The sequence below is a fragment of the Equus caballus genome, chromosome X (assembly GCF_041296265.1).
Source record: "Equus caballus isolate H_3958 breed thoroughbred chromosome X, TB-T2T, whole genome shotgun sequence".
NCBI classification, from domain to species: domain Eukaryota; kingdom Metazoa; phylum Chordata; class Mammalia; order Perissodactyla; family Equidae; genus Equus; species Equus caballus.
In genome coordinates this window covers 119,619,497-119,639,135 of record NC_091715.1, presented here as the reverse complement: position 1 = coordinate 119,639,135, position 19,639 = coordinate 119,619,497, and the positions used below count along the sequence as shown (strand labels likewise).

General features: G+C 40.5%; 1 protein-coding gene and 1 pseudogene across 14 annotated transcripts in view; one reads left to right on the top strand and one right to left on the bottom strand.

Moving 5' to 3' along the window:
* The window catches only part of STAG2 (STAG2 cohesin complex component), a 134,954-nt gene extending 116,383 nt beyond the window's left edge, over positions 1–18,571 (bottom strand). For 2 of the 14 annotated variants that reach the window (XM_070257527.1, XM_070257536.1), the window contains exons 1-2: positions 3,978–4,109; positions 3,519–3,683 (exon numbers count right to left, since the gene is read on the bottom strand). The gene's annotated coding sequence lies outside the window, so the exon portion shown is untranslated. Of the gene's footprint in view, positions 1–3,302; positions 3,826–3,977; positions 4,110–4,458; positions 4,858–18,502 lie in introns of those variants that run through there. The other 12 variants (XM_070257532.1, XM_070257539.1, XM_070257530.1 and 9 more) reach the window with 8 other exon arrangements.
* Positions 10,264–10,345, top strand: LOC111771663 (U2 spliceosomal RNA; annotated as a pseudogene).
* Positions 18,572–19,639: the final 1,068 nt, after the last annotated feature.

Here is a 19,639-nt window from a genome sequence, read left to right as displayed (position 1 = left end):
AGTAAGGTCAAAAGAGGAAATAAAAGAAGGTAAAATCTTGAGTGTTTGGGATTTAAAAAAATCCTAACTATAAATAGACTTCAAAGTTACCAAACTCATAATTTACCGGGTTAGTTTAGCTGTTGCCTCACCACAATAAAATAAATTTGAAGTCACAATCCTCATCATCTACTTAAGATTATTTGCATACAAATAATTCAAAATATGTAATCTGTCTTAACATCCTTCTAAAGCTAAAATGTTGAATACAAAATATACAGACAGACTAACATTAACAGTTATGAACTGTCCTTTCCCAGACTAGGGTAGAATTTTGTTTTAATAATGATTAGGGAACACACTTCGCCCAACATAAAAATTAAAATATCCATTATTTTGGAACTCTGACATATATTCAAAAATACACCTCATGGGGGAAAAAATCTCACACTGAACAACACAAAACTGCAGAAAATAAGGCACTTACCTTCAAAGAATTTAGGAGCAATTCACAAATACACTAATTAAGGAGACTGAGAGGGTCTTAATTGCAATGCACTTTTATTTTACTGTTGACGGGTAATGGTCAGAGTGTTGTTAATCGAAAATATTCAAATATTTTACTTATCAATTTTTAACTATTTATAGCATCGGATCATTTAAGGGGGGAAGACAACTTATTTTATATGTAAACATTCATTTTCATATCAGTTAAAAAAAGAACCCACCCCACCCCCACTGCTAGTCTCTGATACCTTAGAATGCGAGCCATTTCACAGGGGGAAAGAATGGCTAAGAAGTACATTTCTTTCCCAATCCTCTTCTCTACCCATTCATTAAACACCAAATACTGAAATTGATTTCAACTCCTACCTCGATCTTCCTACCAGGAATGCTCCCTAGGGCACTGAATCCCTTCCACTGTCACTTATTCCAAGTGCCAAAGCCCCTCCTATTAATAGTAAATCCCTCTCTTACTGACTCACTGTAACTCCAACTTAATGAAATAGACACCAAGCAGAATTTGCAAAATTTTCTAATGGAATTTTCCTGTTTTCAAAAGATTAAAAAAGAAACTAAAAGTAGAACACACACAGACTACGTTACAAACATTTAAAGTTCAACCAATTTGTAAGCATTTATGTTGCTTATTCTATACTGGTTCTATTTAAATTTTTTTTGAAAGTTTGTATATAGGTATTGTGTACTTACACACCAGGCCAAGTTTCCCACGCAAATAACTGACATGTAAATACAAAACTAAGTCATTACACCAAAATTGCAAGACAATTTGAAATTTTTCCTTCAAAATTTTTTGTTTAATTATGGAAATTTTCAAGGACACACAAAAGTGTGAATAGAGAGAATAGTACAATGAGCTCTCCTATACTCACCATCCAGCCACAATCATCAAACTCAAGGCCACTTTTGTTTCATCTCTACCTCCCACCACTCCCTCCCCCAATTATTATCTCCAAAAAAGAATTAAAAGGAAGACTGTGCTCAGTAAGGACACTGAGAAAAATCGAAAAATAATAAAACTATCAAAGACTAGCAGGAAGTCAAGAATCTAACAATGTAACTGTACGGCCACCCCACACAACTCCTTGTTAAGTGGCAAAATTTCTTTAAGAATTCAGTTAAAAACAAAGAAATAGCCATCTCTGAGAATTTTAACGAAACCCATAAGATCCAAAAGACATATTTAAAATTATACCTAAAAGGGTACGTGATGAAAATGAACTTAAACATCTGCAATTAGCTTGCATTCACGTAGCACCTTGGCTCAAAAGGAAAAAACCAGACTATTTAACATAATGTGTCATAAAATTACAATTCAACCACTTGAAAAACCGCTGAACACTTATGCCTTAACTGGTCCTTCTGATCCCTAATTATAGATTGATATCAATGTAGAAAGAAAACCAGGCATTTTAACGTAAGTGGTTTAAAATGTTCAAAATTAACCCCACCGTTCAGTGGAAAATAGGTGAAAGCAAGTCTAAACTACCTGAATTGTATGTCATTAAATAGAAATGTATCCACTTTCCAGGGCCGTTTTTTTTTTAAATAAGTTCACATATACCCTTAAATGCAACGCGCTAGGCTACAGATAGAATTAAGAGACCGCCTCCTGCTTTTGCTCCTATCCAATACGCACAGAGAGAAGGTTGGCAGGAAAGTGCTGCGAGGACAGTAACAAACACCAGCAGCTCCCGAGCAGGCCCTGCTAGAGCCAGGAATGACGCACTTCGGTAACCCGACTCTTTCTCCCCTCCACCCCCGCCCCCAGCAGCGGTGCTGACACCGCCAACAGCCCGGAGTAGGAAAAAAGACAACAGAAAAAAGGCAGAGGTTGGACCGCACCAGGTTTCATCAAGAAACCTCGATTATTCCTCTTTCAACACTAACCACTAGGACTAAACAGGAAAAGAAGCTTCGTGCTTAAGCAAGTCCCATCATGGTGGTTTAAGAGTCACTAAATTAAGCTGATAATGAGTCCAATCCACAGAGACAAATACAGGGTGTGGCTGCTGTGAAATACGGCGGTCCGTGGGAGAAAAGGGGTATTGAATTTACACTCCGGTGTGAGGGGAAGATGGGGCTTTACTGGGGGAGGGGGGGTGGGGGGGGCCGGCCCGCGCATTTTAAGGAACCATTTCAAACCAACAAGCTTTTCGTCTACTTAAACCTAATCCTACAGATCAAAAGTTTCTAATAGATATATCATGTAAACTGTAAATAACCATTTAATCAAACACCGTGACCCTCAATTAAAAAACTACATCCAAGAGAAAGGAGGAGGGAGAGAGAAAGGCGGGGGGGGGGGGGCAGCCAACAACATATAAAACATTTCTAGGCCACGGAGGAGAAAGTCTCACAAACCGGATGAAACTACTAATGCAATATTAAAAATTAAAGCTGAACACTGCAGCACGAAAAATCACACGATAAAACCCATTACAGTTCAGGATTAAAAATAAAATGACATATACACGAAGGGGGAGTGGAAAGTAAATGTCGAAAGTACAGCGGTTTATAAAAAACTAAAGGCAAAACGACATTCTCGCGACGAAAAAAAAAGGGGGGCAGAAATCAACAATACGTTCACGAATATAGGCCAGAAGAAAATGGGAACGGGGCTCAAAGTTTTGCGGAACTACTTGATGCTGTTTCCCACACCTTCTCTCTCCTATGGCCCATCCGACCCTTTTCGTCCCCAAATCGCCGTCCACAGATCGCCGGGTACGTGAAAGAAGAAAAAAGAAAGTCAACCCCAAGCAAGAATAAAAGTGTGGAGGGAAAAAGCAGAAGCTGCCTACCTGGGGCAAGGATCGGCTCAGTTCGTGCCTTGAGAGAGACAGTGCGGGTGGGGGTGGGAACGAAAAGCAGCACTAAAACTAAAACAAAAGTGGCGCCAAAACCCCCCAACAAACAGCCTTCCACTCCCGCCCTTCCCCCCTCCTCACATGCCCGGCAGGCAGGGCCCCCTTCGGGGCAAGGTCTGCACGCGGGGGCCAACACCGCCAGACACCAACCTATTTATAAAATTGGTGCCCGAAGAAAACTGACCGAAGTCGGGCCTCGGAAGGGATGGAGAGATCGATGCCAATCGCTTTCCCAAGCAGTTCCCCCACCACGCGCTGGAGATGATGGGGCGGGGGAGAAGCAGAGGGGCCCGTCACATGAATGTTGTTCCCTCTCTAGGAAGGGAGGAAGAGAGGGAGGGAGTGGAGGGAGGGAGAAAAGGAAGGAGGGGAAGGGAGAAGGGAGGGGGCACGAGGGAGGGGTGTGATCAGAGTAGATTTTCCCTCGCCTCCCTCGGTCCGAGGCCCAAATATACACAACTGAGACTCCTCTCCTCCCCTCCCCCCTAGGTTCCCAGCACCACCATTTTGCTCGCTTCCTTCCCCTCACCGCGACACCGCGCTCTCCCCCACCCCGACCACAGCCTCCCCGGCTTTCCTCCCCCGACTACGGCTCGCACCCCACCCCACCTCCAGCTCCGGCTCTCCGAGCCTTAAGAGCCTGCCGGAGAAAAGGCACCTAAATCTAACGCTACACCGAGAAGCGGAGCCTCCATCTTGCGCTGCTCCGCGTTCTCCATTTTGGGCCACCCATGGGGGGGGTCTCCGGAGAGGCCCCGAGGGAGAGTTGGGCGAGGGAAGGAAGAGAAAATCTTCCGCCAGGGTAGTCGAAAAGCAGCGTCGTGCGGTAGAAAGCCACTCTAGGAGTAGGAGGTAGGGAGGCAGGGGGCTGGAAGTTCCTCGCTAGTGTGCAGGGAGCAAGTTGGGGGGCGAAGGGAGAAAGAAGGGTCGAGGGTTACGCGGGGACGAGGCGGAGTCTCCCGCCCTGACTGCGCCCCCCGCTCGGCGGCGGCCGCCGGCCCGAGGGACGCGGAGGGGAAATTCACCGGCACCCGGGGGCCCCGCTCCTTCCCTCCCAACTCCTCTCGCGCCCTGTTTCAACCACACACACCTCACCGTGGGCCCCGCGCCCTCCGGGTGCCCCTCCAAACTTCTAGAAGCTTCGCCTCCGCCATTTTATAACTTACCTCCCCCCTCAGCGTACACAGAGGCAGCAACGAGACTGTTCGCCTCCCCCACTCCTCCTTCCTTCTTTCTCAGGCCGGGGGCTTCTCCCCCCTGGGCTGGTACAAGATATTTGCCCCTTCCTCTTCTTTACACCCTCGAATTCTACTCAGGGACGGAAGCTCCCGCGGTTCTAGAGCGGTGGGGGGTTTTGAAAGTGGCGGTCGGATCCGGCGGGTTTTTTTTTTTTTTTTTTTTTTTTTTTTTTTTTGGTGGCGCTTCGGGATTGTTTGGGGTGTTCGCTCTTCGGCGACTTGGAGGCGAATGGAACGCGCAGGCGCCATCTGTCGGCCACGAACCCGCGCCCGGCTCCCGTTGGGAGGGAGCGGCATCTAGCGGCCGAGAGCCCGCATTGCACCGCCAGGCTGCCTTCCCTCCCACCCAGCGTCCTCCTCCCAGTCACCAGCCAATCGTGGCCGACTGCCTGCCGGGTTCAGCGTCTCCGACGCCGCCTCCAAACGAGGCGCCCGCAGGGGCGCGCCGCCGAGTGGGGTAAACAAGGTGCCGTGCCCGCGCCCGCCTTACTCATTCGTTTGGCAGCGCTTCCGCCGCGGGCCGGACCGGGCCGCGTTTCCACTTTCTTTATTGGGGGGTCGAGGCTAGGGTGGTGGGAATGTCCGGCGGAGCCCCGGGCCGTGGGAAATCGGAAACCGGCCTCGCTCGGGACTCGTTCCCCGGGCCCCTCCGCCCCCCGCGCAGCCCGAGGTGGCAGCCCTGTCTGGCATCACCCTTCGACGTTCCCTCTGACACGCCCCAGCGAGGGCCATTCGGCCCTGGTTCCTGGACCCTCGCTTCCCCGCGGTCCCTCCTCCTTCCCACCAAAAGAACTCAACTCGCCTAACTCTGGCACCTGATCCTAAGTGACTTAGGGGTTTGCCTTTTGAATTTTTGTTTTGTTTGCTCTTTGCTTCGGGTGTGGAGAGAAAGCGAGTTGATTGTCTACCGGGAAGACCTGGCACTGGGGTGAAAAATGTCTTTCTTTACAACCCGCTATGCCCGTCTCCCAGAAAACGTGCTCGCTCTCCAGGGTCCAGGAGACTGAGGGAACTGGGCTACTAGGCTAGGCCGGGCGCCCGAGCCGTTTATTCTCGACTCTTGGGGCGGAGGGAGCAAACGGCATGGAGCGAAGTGGAGGGAAATCGCAATGTGGGCGAAGGAGTCAGGGGGACCTGCCCGAGTTCCCCGCCGCCCTGCTGAGCCGCCCTCTTCCTGGAGACGTGCGCGGGGCGGCCTCGCGACTTTGTTGAGGATTGTGGTTCCTTCCTAGCCCGCCTCCTCCCACCCCCAAGATGTTTGAAGTGCGAAAGCGCACCCCTTCGGCTCCTTCGTCCCCAGTAACGCTGTCTTGATCACCCTTCTTATTTTTTTGTTTCGGATCCAGCGTCCCGGACCTTTGGCTGCCGAAAGCTCTACGCGGGGGAGAGACTCGGGGAGGGCCTGTCCCCTCCGAAGCGCCGCTCTTCCTAGGACGGGAAGAAGTGACCTATGACATTGTCTCCATTGCTGTTACAGAAATTCCCAGATTCATACAATAGTGTTTAGTTAAGAGCTCTTCGTTTCTGTTTCTTAAAATTTTGATTAAGATACTCCTTTAATATTAAATTACTTTTCAATTAGGAGAAAAGGAATCAATGTATTTGATAACGAGACAGTTTCCAAATGAGAAATAATGCAAGCGCCGTGTAAGTCGAGGGGATTTCACCCGATATCCCTTTTAAAGCATTCCAAATGCAGTATAATTATTTTCAGTCCTTAAATTATATTCCTTCCACGCCTGTGTCTTAGTTTCTCTCCCATGCTCTGTGCTTACTGGTTTTTTCCTGCAACTTTGAGTTATGGTGTATTTAATCAACTGAATAATCAAAGTTAAACAGAAATATCTAAATATCAATAACAAGAAATAAAATCTGAGACGTTTTTACTTAAACCTCTAAAGCTTTGGGGAGTGGAATACTATTCAAAATAAATTTTCATTTCTTTTATAGACCATCTTTGGTAGGATGTTATACAGTTTTTAATAGATTCAAGTGACAGAATGATGCAGCTAGAACATTAAATAGGGAGTAGTGGAAAATTTACAGTTCTATAAGTTAATGCAAAATTCCACTTAAAGTAATAGAAAAATTGGGCTCCATACCAAATCATTTTACATTAATTTAGTTCAATTGTGCCAATTTAATATCAATTGATATTAAATGATTTCCTGTTTTAGTATTAGCTGAACACTACTGATTTTTTGCTCCAACATCACATTTATAGTAGATGGTGTAAACAGTTTTTTATCTATTTTATAAATTGACCTTCTCGGTTGATTGTCTATGTAACAATTGAGACTTTAAACAATTTTATACTTTGAACGACATTGAAAAGTTCCTCTGTTTAGTAAACTTACTTTCATTTTGTGAAAGATACCACCAAAGAAGATTAATAACTGTGACTGGTATAACATCAGAAATAAATTTTACAGCAAATTTATACTGATATTTAAGAATGGCTCTCAGTAGTCTTTTTTTTTCTAGAGCTCATTCAAAAAAATATTTCTTGAGCCTTCCATATGTGCAGATCACACTGCTGTGTACCCCAGTCCTATCCTAAGAAGTGGAACACTGAAAGACCGAAGAATGCGCCCCTAAAAATTGAGGAGAAAATGAGAAAATGCCATCAAGTGAAATATGGAACTGATGTAAAATAAGCATTACTCAAATATTTGTAACATGTCCTTCGTGAGATAATATTGTAATGGCACAAGCTTTTGGTGCCTGATAAGAAATACTGAAAAAGGGAAGTTGAATAGTTAGAACATTTGGTACTGTGTAAGGGGCAAGACACTCTTTGATGCAAAAATATTCTGGTCACTATGAATGCATACCCCACAGTGTAGCAGAGCTCATCCTTCAGCCTTACCACAGTCTGAATAAAGCATCCCACAATTCTCTTTGCTCTGACTCCATAGAAGGGGAGCAAGCTTGTGATTATAAATGAGGTTTTCCAGATAGTCTCCTACTCTAAACAGTATACATATATATTTTGTATTTTCTAACACCATTCTAAACATGACCTAAAATCCAGAAAGCTAAAGATGGATACATTTTAGTCCACAGAAATTTAAAATTATATATATCAAAATACTATAAACAAAGTCAAAAGATAAACTATAAGGTGTGAGAAAATACTTGCTACGCGAATGAAAAAGGCTGATTTCCTTAAGACACAAAGAACCCTCACAAATCATTAAGATAAAAATATTCCAGGAGAAAAACGGACAAAGGATATAAACAGTCAACATATTAGACAAGAAATCCAGATGGCTAATAAATATATAAAACAGTGCTCAACTTCATTCACCACTGAGACATGCAAATTAAATATCACTTCTCCTACCAGACTTGCAGAGATTTACAATTTTAATAATACTCAGTGATGGTGAAGAACTAAGAATTCTCTTATACTGTTGGTGGGAGTGTAAATTGTCTTAAAAAACAGTATCTCATAAAATGTAAAATTAACATAGCATTTCCATTTCCAAGAATCTATGATATAGATATGCTCATACAAATTACACAAAGATATATGTAGAAAGATTTTTCATTATAGCTTTGTAATAAGGAGAAACTGACAGGAATAGAAATGGCGTCATTAGGGGACAGGTTAAAGAAATTATGATACATCCATACAATGGGGTTTTATGCCCACTGTTAAAGCAATTAAAATATATTTATCTACTGATACAAAAATATTTCTAAGATACGTTGTTATGTGAAAAAAATCAAGTTACAAATAGCTTGTATAGTGTGATCTCATTTGTGAATATTTATATATTTACATACAGATATATGTGCTTGCATATGCATGAAATATTCTTGAAGAATTTGCAGGAAAGTTAACAGCAATTACCTCTCAAGAAAGGTGGTGCAGGGTTCCAGGGCTTGCAATTTCGCTTTTCACTGTATACGTTGCTACCTTATGTTGATTTTTTTTACAGTGAGCGTATATTACTTATGTAATTTTTAAGATACTGGTTACTCTGGGAAACAGTTTGGCACTTTCTTATAAAGCTAAACATACACTTACCACATGAGCCATCAATCTTACTCCTGAGCATTTATCCTAGAGAAATGAAAAGTTATGTTTACATAAAAATTTGTGCACAAATGCTCATAGCAGATTTACTTGTGATGGCCCAAAACAGGAAACAACCCAAATGTCCATGAACTGGTAAATGGTTAAACAAACTGTGCTATATTCATAGACTGGAATACGACTTAGAAGTAAAAAGGAACAATTGATACATGTGACAACTTGGATGGACCTCAAGGGCATTATGCTTAGTTGAAAAAGCCAATCTCAGAGAGTTAACACACTGTATGATTCCATTACATAATATTCCCAAAATGATAAAATTACAGTGATGGAGACCAGATCAGTGGTTGGCAAGGGCTGGGGTTGGGGGAAGGGTGTAACTTAAGGAGTAATGAGAGGGAGTTTCTTTGTGGTGATGGAACAGCTGTGTATCCTGACTGGTGATGTTTACTTAGGTCTAAACATGTGTTAAAATTTCATAGAACTGCACGCGTGTGTGTGCAGGCATGCATGCGTGCATGAAAAAACTGGTGAAATCCAAATAAGGTCTGTTCTTGAGTTAATAGTATTGTATCAATGTCGATTTCCTGGGTTTCACAACATACTATAATTATGTAAGCTATTATCAGTGGGAAAAGCTGCATAAAGGGTACATGGGAATACTCTGTATTATTTTTGCAAGTTCTTTTGAGTCCTAAACTATTTTATTTATTTATTTATCTATTTATTTATTTAGCGAGGAAGATTGGCCCTGAGCTAACATCTGTTGCCAATCTTCCTCTTTTTGCTTGAGGAAGATCATAGCTGAGCTAACATCTGTGCCAATCTTCCTCTATTTTTATGTGGGATGCCACCACAGTGTGGCTTGAGTAGTGGTAGGTCTGGACCTGGGATCCGAACCTGCAAACCCCAGGCTACCAAAGCAGAGTGTGCAAGTTTAACCACTACGCTACCGAGCCAGCCCCCCTAAACCGTTTTAAAATAAAAAGTTGTAGGGGCTGGCCCAGTGGTGCGGGGGTTAAGTTCGCACGTTCCACTTCAGCAGCCTGGGGTTCACCAGTTTGGATCCTGGGTGCGGACATGGCACAGCTTGGCAAGCCATGCTGTGGCAGGCGTCCCACATATAAAGTAGAGGAAGATGGGCACAGATGTTAGCTCAGGGCCAGTCTTCCTCAGCAAAAAGAGGAGGATTGGCAGCAGATGTTAGCTCAGGGTTGATCTTCCTCAAAAAAAATAAATAAAATAAAAAGTTGTAATAAAAAATTTAATGCTGGTGATAAAAGAAAAAAATCTCTGGTTAGTAGAAGAGTAATTATCCATTGTAAATTAATAAATTGAATTTCTAGTTTACAAATCAGCTTTTTGTGAACTTGGATGTACTGTAATGACTTAATTTCCGAGATCCTTACCATCACCCCTGTTTGAACTTATATAATAAGAGCTTGATACTTTGACACTCAGGAGTAGACCATGGACCTGTGGCATCAACAGGAAATAGACATACCAATAAGCCTTCTCTAAAACGAATAGCTGGCACCGTCTAAGACATCTCAAATACCATATTACTGAATTTGCTGGGGGTTTTTGACTTGGAATAAAATAGAATATTTCCATCGCTTCTTGGCCTTTTGGCTAAGATCAAGTGTAGTATAAAATACAATATTTGCAATATGAGTTAATGGAACTGAGCTATACATACAAAAGATTCAATGTCTCTCACATACAACCCCTCTCACTTCCCATTTGAGCTACAATGGTCTTATGTCCAATTTATTTTGCGTCTAACCCAATAGTGATTAGAATACCACCTTCCTTACTCACTTTTATGCTTACTTTGATTTGTTCACTTACATGCTCTCTTATTGGCTCAGTTGACGTATAACAACGCTTCTCAAGTGTTAATTGCTTAAGAATAACCTGGAGATATTGCTAAAATGCAGATTCTGATTCAGTAAGTCTGAAGCTAGGGCGAGGCCTGAGATTTTGCATTTCTAACTCCCAGGTCATGCCCAGCCCATGCTGCTGGTCTAAAGTCCACTCTTAAAGCTTGAGGGCCTCAGGAACAAAGTACAAATTCTTTAGAGTAGCTTTCAGTGCCTTCCACAGTGTTAAACCAAATTTCATCACTCATAACTGTGTACCTTGCTGGGGCAATGTCTGTATAGGTCTCTGTCGTCTCCCCAGCGCTTAGTATAGAGCTTGAAACAGGATAGGTGCTCAAAAAAATATTCGTTGAATGATTGAAGGAATGAATGAATAAACTAAACAACTACTCCCTGCTCATATACCATACATTCTAAGCAAACTAAATTACTTCCTATTTCCTAGCACTTTCCCACCTCTGTATGTTTGCTTATACTATTTTTTCTCCTTTCCCAGAATTTGCCCTATTCACATTCTCTCCATACTTAAATGCCTAGTTTAAATGAGAAAATCTCCATAAAGCCTTCCCTGATGTCCCAATATGGAAATAATCTCTCTCATTTTGCAAGCCTTCTCCCTACCAGATTTTAAATGCCTTGCAAATAATAATCATAATAGTATTCATGTTTTGTTCACATTCGCTATAACCACCATGCCTAGCACAAATATTAGCATGTAGTAGAAAATCTATGTTTATTAAATTCAAATGGGAGAGTAAAGAATTATCTAGATCAGCACTATGTATTAGAACTTATTGCAATGATGGCAACTTCTATAATCTGTGCTGTCCAGTACGGTAGCCATAAGCAGCTATTGAGCACTGGAAATGTGGTCAATGCAACTGAGGAACTGAATTTTTAATTTTAATTAATTAAAATTTAAATGTAAATAGCTGCATGTGGCTAGTGGCTACGTATTGGACAGTGGCTATCTAGATAATTCTAGTTACAATTGTTCTTCATTCAACAGTATTTACTGAATGCCTCCTACGTGCCAGACACAGAATAGGCTAGGGGCTGGTGATGCAGAGATGAATAATTCATGGTCCTTGACCTCAAAGAGCTTGCAACCTATTAAGAAAAGATAGTCAGGATCAAATAAATCCAATCAAGCGTTATAGGTGCTATTATAGAAGACTGACCAAGTGGAATGTGTGTACAAAGGTGAATGTGGGCAGGAGTCAGAAAGGGTTTATAAGGAAGGTAAGAGTTGAAATGACATAGTATTCATTAGGCAAACAAAAGATAAAGAACTTTAGCCAGGGAGGAGCGTGAAGAAAGGCTGGGAAAGTCAAAACAGAGAGCCCCCCTCCTCTCGGAACCACAAGTAGTTCCTTTGGCTAACACCTAGGAAGCCGAGGGCAGAGAGCTCTATTAAAGGAGAGCTGGAGAAGTTTATGCTGGAGAAATAGGCAGAAACCCAATCACAGAGGGCCCTTCGTATGCCGTAGGCAATGGGGAGCCATAGCAGCGACATGCTCAGTTTGACATTTTAGAAAGATGTCTCTGGATGATGGATTAGGAAGGCTTAGACAGTCTGAGAGGTGATGGGGCTTGGACTAAGCAGTGACAATGAAAATGTAGTCAGGGTTTAGATAGGGTATGTGTGCTTGTTAGCCTGAAATACGATGATAATTACAGTGAACATCTTTGTCTTCATTTGATAATCCATTCGATTTTCCATTTTTTCTTTTTCTTTCCTTCTTTTTTTTTTTTTTTTTTTGCACATAGAGACACAGCCTTCACTGAATGGCCAGATCTCCATGGAAGCAAAGTCAAAACTTGGTATGAATATCTGGAAATTTCAAGGAAAAAACTACCTTCTGCCTTCTGCTTGAATCATTTGAGAAATACTAGCCAAAATAATTCATTCCTATCAGCAGCTAATTCTTTCATTACTTAATGCTGGCACTGGTCCTAGTTATTTGTATTAAGTAGTTAAACATGTCATAGGATTTGTTTGTGTAGACAGATGACATTTGCATTATTTTTTGAGTGCCAACATTTAATAAACAACAACAAAAAAGACTTAACAAGGCACAGGCAGCCCTATCAACTCAGACTTATGGATTACTAAAAGGTCCTATTGTGATGTGGATTTTTCAATAGGTTCAGGAGACATTTGTCATTTTAAACCCATACACATTTAATGATTACATTATTCTTCATTTTGTTTGTTGCTGTTGTGGAACTGTTGCTGGGTATTAGTTTTTATAGAAATAGCAGTACTTTTTGGAAGCGGAAACGTTGTTAGCAGAATAATAGATACACCCCCCCCAAATAAACATTCTTTAGCTATTTCCCTATATTGCTGAAAGTGATTTGGTTAAAATTAGCATTGCCCAGAACCTCCAGTAAGACTCTCTTTTATTGACATGCATGTAAGCTTATAAAGGCAAAGTCATATTAATAACTAAAAGGGACACTAACATTAATAAAAACAAAGACTACTCCTTGAATTTAAGTGCAGTATCTGTTACTGGTAACTACCAACATTACGTCAAATTCGAACGCTAGAACTACTGTCAGCATTTGATGTCTGTCATTGGTACCAAATTTACTGTTATAGGCTGATAGCACTTCTAATGTTAGACACTAGAAATTAATGCTGGAAGTACTCGTGGAAAGATTAAGAGGTGTGAAGAAAGGGTGAAGGGAGATTTGCATAGTGGAAGAGAGCTAGCGATAGAAACTTCTCAGAAAATACATTTATCCCAAAATTATAGATAATACTGGATTAGTTTCTGGACCAAACCCTTTTTAAAAAAACTATGAAGGGCATTATTGGAACAGTTGGAAAATTTGAATAAGGTCTAGTAGATGTACTAGACCTTATAATACAAATATTTTATTATATAAATACATATAATAAAAATATAATATTTTGTATCAATGTTAATTTCCTGATTTTGATAATCATACTGTGATTATTAGAAGGATGTCTTTCTTCTTAGGAGATACACACTGACGTATTTAAGGGTAAAGGGGGCATTATGTCAGCAACTTATACTCAAATGGTTCGGAAAGCAAGGTAAATATCTTCCTTGTATACGCATTCTATATTATGGTGGTGTGCGAGAGTGTACTCGCACTGGCTCACAAGAGCGGGTTGTGCACATGTCTCCCAACTGCAGTTAGTGACTTCACATTGAGGGCTTGAAATCAGCCATGGTGACAGCATTTACACCATGAAATCAGCAAATGCCATAGATCAGGGCTGTTTTTTCCTCCTGGAGAGCCAGTTGTTAAAACATATTTGCCAAGGATCAAAATCAAAGATGTCTAGATTCATGAAATGTTTTTGTGGTGTTATAATTGACGGGTTACTCTATTTTGCTTTTAACCTGAGTTGATACATTCAAAAAATACTACTACTCAATAATATTATTACTAATACTCAATACTCAATAACAATAATAATAATATACTACTCAATAATAATAGTAATAATAATGTATTTTTTCTTTTTTTTTTTTTTTGAGGAAGTTTAGCGCTGAGCTAACATCTACTGCCAATCCTCCTCTTTTTGCTGAGGAAGACTGGCCCTGAGCTCACATCCATGCCCATCTTCCTCTACTTTCTATGTGGGACGCCTACCACAGCATGGCTTGCCAAGCGGTGCCACATCTGCACCCGGGATCTGAACTGGTGAACCCTGGGCCGCCAAAGCGGAACGCGCAAACTTAAGCGCTGTGCCACCAGGCCGGCCCCCAATAGCGTATTTAATATGCCATCTTTTCATCACCTAAAAATATCTTTCAAACTTATCTTCCCAAGAAAATAGGTAAATATATACATTATCCTAGTTTTGTAGTTATTTTTTGTACACTGTAAACTAAAAGCAATCCGTTATCTAGCAGAAGGAACCAGTTTAGTTATGCCCAAACACTGCTTGCCCCCCAAGCGGCTAGGTCCTCCATAGGACTTCGTGAAGCCTCATGTTCTCCATAAAGTCTCTCTTGAATACCACATGCCACATTGGTCCCTTCTTTACAGTTCATAGAATTGTGTGGAAGATACGTAGAAGAGCATCCAGACCAACCCCCACATTTTTCAGAGGAGAAACTGAAGAGTCAAGAGATTAACATCCCCAATATAACACAATGTCCAGTGACAGAGTTAGGAGCGGAACCCTAGTCCTCTCACCCCCAAGCCCTGGGCTATTTCTCTACACTACTAGAGAACACACTTTCCAGACCAGATCTAGACACTGGATTACAGTGTTCTGCTTCCTGGCCAAACCTAGCATGCTGACTCATTTTGAGAGTAGGAACATCTATCTAGCACAGTAGATGATCAATAAATAAAACTCGGTGCACAATAAACACTTAATATATCCATTAGTTTGGAATGCCTTTCACATAGGCTTCTTTTTTTTGAAGATGCTTTCTGATTTATTTACGAAGCTATAACACCTGACATATATTTTCTTAGAGCTGTAAATGAAGAGCTGGCTACCAACAATGAAAGTAGATGACTTGTTTCACAGAGGGTGGGACATCCAAATGTCTAGGTGCCAAATTATAAAATGAGATCAGCCTTGGAGTCTTTACTGAGGTTTTATGCTTTCAGATTTAAATATGGTTTATCGAACACTCTGAGAATCAATTTAAAGTCACTTTACAGGGCAAAACATTATAGCAATTTAGATATTCTTAAAGGAGAATTGTATCAATTAGTAGCCCAAAAAAAGTGAAAAAATTATGGCTATCAGAAGTTGTTCGTCTCTATTTTTAAAAAATAACGCTTTGCTACAATCATCAGAATGACAGAATGATAAAATTTGAATAAATTTTCAAAAGGACTACCAGCTGAAACTTAATGAGGTTAGTAGTCTAAGATCCCACTCATCAGACACTTTTTAACTGGGGTCTTTATTCCTTTATGAGTTGTTGCAACATTCTTAAAGTTTACAGCCTACCATTCAGCAAGTTAGACCAATAAAACACCCACTTGACCAATTCAGTCTTTTCCCAAGAAGAAATAACAAAACAGTCAAGAGTTTGAAAAGACATTCATTAGTTACAACTGTTGTGACATAGACCTCAAAAACCTTTGAAGTATAATGATCAATCAGATTTTTTATACATAGTATAAAAAATGGTATGCTGTTTGATCAGAGGTCATGTTCTATCCTTCAATTTGCAGATAGCAGTATGTGAGAATTAAGAGGCAATCAAAAATTAATTAATAAGACCAGTATTTGCTGTCATGACATCATTACTTCAACCAAATTGTAATTCTCATGCTCAAGAGGATAGTTGCAAATGTCTAGAAAGTCCCAAACACTATTGATTTTGAAGACATCGGAATGAATGAGACACATATTTCCTTTGCCTGTGAAAAAGAAATCAAAGCCCTGTTTTCTAAAAATGTATCTTTCTAGAAATAGTTAATTAAAGATGAAGAATTCTAGAGAAATTATCTCATATATGTGCACAAGAAGTCATGTACAAGGATGTTCATTGCAGCACTTTTTATAATGGAAACAACCTAATGTCCATCACAGAAGAGTAGCTATATTGCAGTATATTTGTATGATGGAATATTATGCAGTAATGAAAATGAACTAATGCTACATGTATCAACATGGATAAATCACAAAAATGTTATGTAAAAAAAAGCAAGATGCAGAGTAATAGCTAACACATTATTCTTAGTTTATCATGTTCTAAGTGCTTTATATGTATCGACCCATTTAATCCTAAAAATAACCTTATGAGGTAGGTATTATTATGAATTTCCATTTTATAGATGAGAAAAATGAGGCACAGAGAGATTAAGAAATTTTCCCAAGGTCACACAGGTAGTAACATGTACAGCAGATATTCCAGACCAACTCTTGTTCCAATGTTTGTGCTCTTATTCACTGCGCTATACCACCTTTACTACTTATTATATGATACCATTTATATAAAGCTTCAAATATGCAAAACAATGTTCTGTACAGTTAATGGATAGGTAAATGTGGTAAAAATATGAAAACATGCATGAAAATAAAGGCATCAAATCCATAATTGTGGCTACTTCTGAGAAAAGGAGACTGGGGACACGGATGGATGCAGGAAGCCTCGACTATATCCATAAAGTCTTATTTTAAAAAAAATCTTTAGAAAATATGAGAAACTTAAGATTTGACAATGCTTGGTGGTGGGTACATGGGAGTTTAACGTATTATTCTTTATGTTTTTCTGTATACGTAAAGTTTCATAACTTTAGAAACAGAAGTTTTAAAAAGAAGAAATGGAAAGGTATAATATAAAGTCAGAATATTTGTCTTGGATCTCAAATGTAATAAACAATTCTGATTGTAATTTTAATTACTTATACAAATAATGCAAAGTAAAGATTCCGTGAAATTCAGAAACCCTTTTTCATTTCAGTTGAAATGCACTTGGATATTTAATAAAAGCTCAGTGATACAGTCTAAAAAATTAGATTCTACAGATAGAAATAATGAAAACGTCACAATAAAATGTTATTAGCAAACATTCATAAAAGCATCACATACACAGTCTTTTGACAGACCATGTCCAAATTCAAACCAGAAGTCCACACTGATGAGGATTTTAGGCCGGTTAATTTTAAAACTGCAGATGAGAAGCAGGCTCCGAGGAGCAGATTTTGCTTGCCCTTTGTTGGGAGGCATTTACATTTGTGGGGGAAACCCCCATCTGTGGGGATGCCTCCCTCTCTGTGCCAGGAAGAGGGGAGATGACCTTATCTCTAGAAACTCTTAATCAATGCCAAAGGCCAGAACTTAAGTTGGTTACTGTCTGGCAACCTCATGTAACTGATTTAGGGTGGTGGTTTCTGGCCTTTACTTAATCCGATTTGATTCTTACCTAAAAGTTGTGGGACCACCCAATGGCCAGACCCCACCTGCACTGATACCATTTTGACTTTTTTACATGTTCTTTCCTTTGTCTTGTAAAGAGATGGCTCACATACCTATGCCTTAAATTTAGCCTTACTCTCCACCCAAGTGGGCAGCAGAAGTGGCGGCAGCAGCAGCAGCGGCACCTCCTGCCCGTGGGTTCTGTCCCCATGCTATTCCACACTATTCTCTAAATAAAAAAGCACTACTGCCAGACCTTGAGAGTCCAAGAAATCCTTCTTTCGACTCCTCGGCTCACCGACCCCGCATCACACACCACCATTTTGGAATTCTTAAATGCAATACTGTTGGTGTGTACATTTAAATTACCTTGTTTAAAGAAAGTTGTACTTAATCAGGGAAAAGGAAGAAATCTGAAAACAGCTTTCAGAACTATACTGATAAATGACCAGGTTTGAAAAGATGCATAATTCTATTTGCATAATAGGACGTTTTATTTGTGTAACAACTAATAGGCCATTTTTAATTTAAAGGTCAAACCATTGATTTGGAGCGAGGCAGAGGAGAAGGCAGCCTGTTCTGGCTCCCTGTTTACAGACATTCGAGCAGTTACACACCACCTCCCAAGATCTAGGATGCAGTAGTTTTTTCTTAATTTGGTGGAAAGGGGTTTCTGTTTCTGTTGACAACAGAAGGAAACACCTATATTCCTATTTTCCCCTTTTAAGTAAAACAGAAAATCCCCCAAATAGATTTCATGTCAACATATCTTCCCTTAGAAATACTGTCAAGAAAGCTCAGAGTTTTATAAATATTCACAGTTTTTCCCCGTTTTAATTTTTTCTGCCTTCCTCTTATTTACATATCTCAAAGCACATTTTTCCTGTCCAGAAGAATTATCCCCATCCGTTAACCTGGGAGTAAGAGGAATTTTCCACTGCAAATGTCGCTGTCTAGCTACTGTGCCCATTAATTATGTTTCTGAAGCATTGATTCTCAATGATTTCCAAAGCAGTATTCACTCCACGCTCTGGGGGTCAGACAACTTTTGGCACGTCCTCAAATCTTGAAAGTAACATGGAGTTAATTACCTTGTTTATGAGACATTTGTTGCCTCCTCTCTCTTCTTCTACGAGTGTGAGCTCACCCCTTTGGTGTGGAAGATCTGAGAAAAGAAGGTGAGAAGGAAAAATCGAGAAATGAGAATATCTTTCATTTCGATGTCCTAACAGGGAGCTCCAAATATTTTTATTTTATACTGCTGCATTTGTCTTTGCAACTTCCCTGCAAAATGTGTATGTGGGAGCTGAGGGGAGGGGCTGCGGCAATCAGTTAACCTTTCAGTTTCATTATCTGTTAACTGGGAATAATGATACAGGCTTCACAGTTTGGCTCTTTGAAGATAAAGTTAATAATAAATATGATACATGCATTCTTTCTCCTTCTAAAGAATCGGAACATTAAAAAGATAAAGCTAAAATCCCTGTACTGGTTATGGTCTCCAGAGAAACAGAACCTACAGGATATATATCTGTATCTACATCCATATATGTGTGTGTATATATGTATGTAGAGTTAAACTATTATAGAGAGAGAGTAATTGATTTATAGGAATTAAACATTAAACAGAGAGAGAGAGAGATTGATTATAACGAATTGGCTCAACACAATAATGGAGGCTGAGAAGTCCCAAAATCTGAAGTCGGCAAGCTGGAGACTCAGGAGAGCCAACAGTCTAGTTCCAGTCTGAGAGCAGGCTCCAGACCCAAGAAGAGCTGATGTTTCAGTTTGAGCCCCTCAAGCAGTCAGGCAGGAGGGAGAGTCAGCCCTCTTGTTCTATTCAGGCCTTCCTTCGACTGATTGGATGAAGGCCACTCACACTGGGGAGGGCAATCTCCTTGAGTCTACGATTCAAATGTTAATCTCACCAAAACACAGACACACCCAGAGTAATGGTTGACCAAACAGCTGAGAACCCCATGGCCTAGTCAAGTTGACACAGAAGATTAACCATCACAGTCGCCTTGATCACCTCCCCAGCACGCTCCCCTCCCTTCTTCCCATAGATAACCATTTTGGAGATTGTTCCAAATAAATTCTTCCACATAAATCTTGTAGTCAATACTTTTAGCTAATTAGGTACAGAAAAATACATAGTATTGTATTGTAGTATTTGACATAAATGGTATCATACCATATCTATCCTTTTGCGGCTTGTGGTTTTCATT